At 43.7% G+C, this 5,600-nt stretch overlaps 1 protein-coding gene across 1 annotated transcript in view; it reads left to right on the forward strand.

The window, feature by feature from the left end:
• Window positions 1–604: 604 nt before the first annotated feature.
• Window positions 605–5,600, forward strand: part of LOC143928278 (putative ferric-chelate reductase 1) — a 50,102-nt gene continuing 45,106 nt past the window's right edge. The window contains exon 1 of the mRNA XM_077453062.1: window positions 605–770. The gene's annotated coding sequence lies outside the window, so the exon portion shown is untranslated. The remainder of the gene's footprint in view (window positions 771–5,600) is intronic.

Below are 5,600 nucleotides of genomic sequence, written 5' to 3' on the forward strand. Positions count from 1 at the left end.
CTTAATTGATGTGATTTGGATCTGACATTACAAAAAGATTACCCAGGCATTTCCTGAAGTTGCCTGGCAAAGTCGTGTTGACTTCCAGGTCGCGGCAGTGTGAACCACTTCTCTTCTTTTTTTATATTCTGTAGCTCCTGAAGTGTAGGTTATTTTTTTTTATTTTTTTACAGTACATTTTATACTGTATTTTGTATTGCTGTAGTAATTGTTCGATGAATAAATGGTTGTGGAACGAATCATCTGAGTTTCCATTATTTTGTATGGGGAAAATCGCTTTGATATACAAGGGATTTGGATTACAAGCATGTTTCCGAAACGAATTATGCTTGCAATTCAAGGTTTTACTGTATTATAAAAAATAAACCTACCTCTTGGGTGTGACAAAAACTTCCTGTAACCTGAATAATGGTTGTCTTAATTGTTTTACCCCTGTTATTCTATTGTTATTAGTTTATTGTTAGCAGTAGTAATACGTCGTATTAAAGTACAATATGGCATTGTGAGTTAGCTTGTTGTACGACATTTTCTCTTCACTTCCACTTACATTGCTCATTGGCAGTTAACTGTAAGTTTTATATAGACTGAAAGGAAGCCGTAAGCTGATATACCTATGCTCACTAGAACATATATTCCCAGGTGCCTCCCTGTGACGACTATTAACAAGTCTGCTCAGTGTGTGCTTGTGTGTGTGCTTTACAGTCACTGAACTGTGAGGAGAGGAAAACAGTCTACCTGTACTTAGAACAGCTGTGCTTCTGTGATCACAGGTAAGTGTGCTACCCACAGCCTGGCATATGCAGAGAAAATCACAAATAATTACTGTCAATTGCAATAATTTATGGGACCTGGGGACCTACCATTGTTTACATTTACATCTATATAGAAAAGAGCATTATTTTTAGCATTTAGCTATACAGTAAGATGAAACAAATTAACATTATTACAAAATCTGTACTTATTTTGTCTAAAATGTTTTGTATGCGTAATCCCTCTTCTTCTAAGAGTGCATTATTTACCATAGATGTGTGTATACTGTGTATGTGTTTGCCACTTTACAGGCATACTATAGACACCCCCCAGGCACAATATTTAAAGGAATATTTCATTTTTATTGTTTCACTTTTAGCATTAAAAAAATCACTGCTCCCGAAAAAGCCTGTTGGTTATTTTTTTTTTTTGCATTGATGTCCCCTGGGGCAGGACTCGGGTCCCAAAACACTTTTTGTGACAATAACTTGCATATAAGCCTTTAAAAAGAGCACTTTTGACTATTCATGTTTGAGTCCCATAGGCTTTAACAGTGTTCGTGTGTTCTGCTGAATTTTTTGCCTGTTCGCATGTTCTGCTGCAAACCGAACAGGAGGGTGTTCGGCTCATCCCTACTTAAACGGGGTTGTAAAGGTAAATGTTTTTTCACCTTAATGCATTCTATGCATTAAGGTGAAAAAACATCTGACGGTGCCTGCGCCCCCAGCCCCCCGTTTTACTTACCTCACCCCTCGAAAGTCCCGCGCTCGTCCCCCGGCGTCCTTTCCACCGTTCAGCCTGGCCGCTGATTGGCTGGAGTGGATGGATGGAAAGCAGCGCAGCCATTGGCTCACGCTGCTGTCAATCACATCCACTGACGCGGAGCGCCGGGGGGGATGGGCCGTGTGATACAGCGAGCGGCTATAGCCGCCGGCTGTATCACGGGAGCGCGCCCGCAGATGCTTCTCACCATGCGAGGGAGCTCACATGAATGTGAGAAGCATCTGAGGGAGGAAGCCGAGACAGCCGCCGAGGGACCCCAGAAGAGCAGGTTCGGGGCCACTCTGTGCAAAACGAGCTGCACAGTGGAGGTAAGTATAACATGTTTGTTATTTATTTTATTTTTTTTAATTCACTTTTCAACTCCTATAAACTATGAGCTAGCAGCTATTCTCAGGCTTGCATATATATTACTTTGCACACCCGTGTACTTAGAGTGCAAGCACCTGGTAAAATCCAGACACAGAATTAAAAGGTCCGATCAAGAAGTAAGAAAGAAGAAAGAGAAAACAAAAAAACGTAGTTTTCTCTGCTCAGAAACAATAGTCCAGAATCACGCATTAACCCTTAATGTGAATCCTGTGCCATATTCTCCTCCATTTTCACAGTGACAGAGTCTTGCTCTGTCACAATATACTGTTTATATCCATAAACAAGTTATAATGCTTTATATATATATATATATATATATATATATATATATACACACACACACACACACACTATATACACTGTATATATATATATATATATATATATATATATATATATATATATATATATATATATATATATATATATATATATATATATATATATATATATATATATATATATATATATATATATAGCATTATAACTTGTTTATGGATATAAACAGTATATTGTGACAGAGTAAGACTGTGAAAAATTGTCATTTAAAACTGATCGCGGCTGTAATGAATTGTTGGGTCTCGGCAATTTAGATAAAACTCATTGAAGAAAAGAGCATGGGATCTCCCCCCCGGTCCATTACCAGGCTCTTTGGGTCTGGTATGAACATTAAGGGAAACCCCAAACCAAAATTTTAAAAATAATTGCATTGGGGTTCCCCTAAAATCCATACCAGGCCCTTCAGGTCTGATATGGAAATTAAGGGGAACCTTAATGGCGTAGGGCGCCCCCCAAAATCCATACCAGACCCTTATTCGACCCTGTCCCCCTCTGACGCCACAGGGAAGCCATGGGAAAGTCCCCATGGTGTCAGAGGGGACAGGGTCACCTGGTTACGTCACCGGGTGGCCCCGTCCTCAGTTATATAAGAACTGTCACAAGCGAAGAAGCATCAGATGGAGGGAGCCTCCCATGGAGGTGGATCAGTCACGGATTTTTTTTTCTTTTTTGATCCATCACAGCGTGATAGAAGAAGATGAATGGACATTGTGGGACTTTTTTTTTAAATAAAGGACTTGTCCCAAGCTGTGTTTTTGTCGTTTTTAACATTTTGACACTTTTTTTGTGAAATGGTATGGGTACGTTTGTACTCCTTACCATTTCATACAGAGGGGGAGTCCAGAATCTGGGGGTCCCCTTGTTGCTTCCGATAAGCCCCCCTGCCCGCAGACCCCTACAACCACTGGGCAAGGATTGTGGGGATGAGGCCCTTGTCCCCATCAACATGGGGACAAGGTGCTTTAGGGGGCTACCCCAAAGCACCGTCCCCATGTGGCATGGTACGGTTAAGGAGGGGGGGCGTTCTCTCATCCCCCCTCTTTTCCTGCTGCCTGCCAGGTTAGCGTGCTCAGATAAGGGTCTGGTATGGATTTGGGGGGGGGCTATGCCTTTTTTTTTTTGGTTTGGGGTTACCCTTAATATTCATTCCAGACCCAAAGGGCCTGGTAATGGACTGGGGGGGTATCCCATGCTCTTTTTTTCAATGAGTTTTATCTATGTTGTCGAGACCTGACAATTCATTACATCCAAATGTCATTTTGCTGTGGTATTGTTCTAAACACGGGAAAAATGTGCCACTTTACAGGCATACTATAGACACCCCCCAAGCATAAGGAATATTTCATTTTTATTTTTTCACTTCAAGCATTAAAAAAAATAACTGCTCCTGAAAAAACAGCCACATTTTTGCATTGATACATGTCCTCTGGGGTAGGACCCAGGTCCCCAAACACTTTTTATAACAATAACTTGCATATAAGCCTTTAAAATTAGCACTTTTGATTTTTCATGTTAGTGTCCCATAGCCTTTAACAGTGTTCCTGCAGCTTTTGATTTTGTCGCGAACACCACATATTGTTTGCTTTTCAGGGAACGGCCGATGTTCGAGTCGAACTTACGTTCGACTTGAACATAGGGCTCATCCCTAGTTTAGAGACAGCTCCCAGTGTGGGAGATAGAAGAAGAAATTTTCCACATTTTGTCATATGACAACTAAAAACGTAAATCTATTTTATTGGGATTTTATGTGATAGACCAACACAAAGTGGCACATAAGTGTCAAGTGGAAGGAAAATGATAAATGGCTTTGTTGCCCTTCTTTGCACTCCTTTTCCAGTAGATCTTTTTGCAAGGTTTCCACATCCTGCAGAGAAGTTATTGCCCTGCTTAGCTTAGTATCCTCCACAAATACAGAGATTGAACTGTTTACCCCATCCTCCAGGTCGTTTATAGACGTGCAAAAGGAAAAATTTTGTTTTGTTTCATTTTAATTAGTAATTAATCAATTTCTTTAGTTAGATTCGTTAAATTTGTTTTCGGATTTCGTTTTCGACCGAATTTGAAAAATCTGTCGCATTCGAAAATATTTCAACTGAATTCGAAAATATTTCTCCCGGATTTGAAATTATTTCAACATGATTCAAAATTATTTCAACTGCATTCAAAACTATTTCAACCGGATTTGAAAATATGTTGAGACCCAACTTTGGAGCCTCGTAACTTGGGGTCACTGGGTGCTAGAAACCCCAAATTTGGAGATGTTGTAGTGCTACAGTAGGTGACTGTGATATTGTGTCAATCTCAACGCTTCTAGCGGCGAGATTGACACCCTACAAGCCCCGTCACAGAAGCCAGCGACGAGCTGGCTCGCATCGGGAAAGGAAAAATGTTTCTTTTCCTTTCCCGATAAGTGACAAGCATCGCTGGCCGGGTTGACACTGGTGCGGGGATCCGAATTGGATTCCCGCCAATACCAGGCACTGTTTGGTATGAATCCTAAGCGAGAACTCCATGCCAAATGTAAAAAAAACGGCATGGGTTCCCCTTTGGGAGGCTTACCAGGCCCTTAGGTCTGGTAGGGATTTTAAGGGGAATCTCCTTCGCCGAAAAAACGGCGTGGGGTCCCCCCCAAAATCCATACCAGACCCCTATCTGAGCACGCAGCCCGGCCGGTCAAGAAAGGGGGTGGGGACGAACAAGCGCCCCCCCCTCTTGAGCCGTACCAGGCCGCGTGCCCTCAACATGGGGGGTGCCTTGGGGAAGGGGGGCCGCGCGCCCCCCACCCCAAAGCACCTTGTCCCCATGTTGATGAGGGCAAGGGCCTCTTCCCAACAACCCTGGCCGTTGGTTGTCGGGGTCTGCGGGCGGGGGGCTTATCGGAATCCGGGAGCCCCCTTTAAAAAGGGGGCCCCCAGATCCCCACCCCCCACCCTATGTGAATAAGTATGGGGTACAATGTACCCCTACCCATTCACCTGTGAAAATAATGTACAAATAAAGCAAACACAAACACAAGGGTTAAAATAGTTTTTTGCACAGCTCCGGGGGTCTTCCGTCTTTGGGGGTCTTCTCGCCGGACTCCTCCGCTTTCTTCTGCTAGCTCTTTTACTAGCGGAGGAGCCTTCATCGCCGCCCTCTTCTTCCGACTTCGGGGGTCTTGTCCCCCTCTTCGGTTCTTCTTGCCGGGCCAACGCTTCTTCCAGCTCTTTTACTAGCGGTGGCCTGGTCTTCTGTCGTCACCGCCGCCGCTGCCCCCCCTTACCCAAGGCACCCCCCATGTTGAGTGCACACGGCCTGGTACGGCTCAGGAGGGGGGGGCACTCGCTCGTCCCCACCCCCTTTCCTGACCGGCCGGGCTG

Source organism: Lithobates pipiens, unplaced genomic scaffold (assembly GCF_037356315.1).
Source record: "Lithobates pipiens isolate NorthernLeopardFrog02 unplaced genomic scaffold, aLitPip1_a1.2 Scaffold_23, whole genome shotgun sequence".
NCBI lineage: Eukaryota > Metazoa > Chordata > Amphibia > Anura > Ranidae > Lithobates > Lithobates pipiens.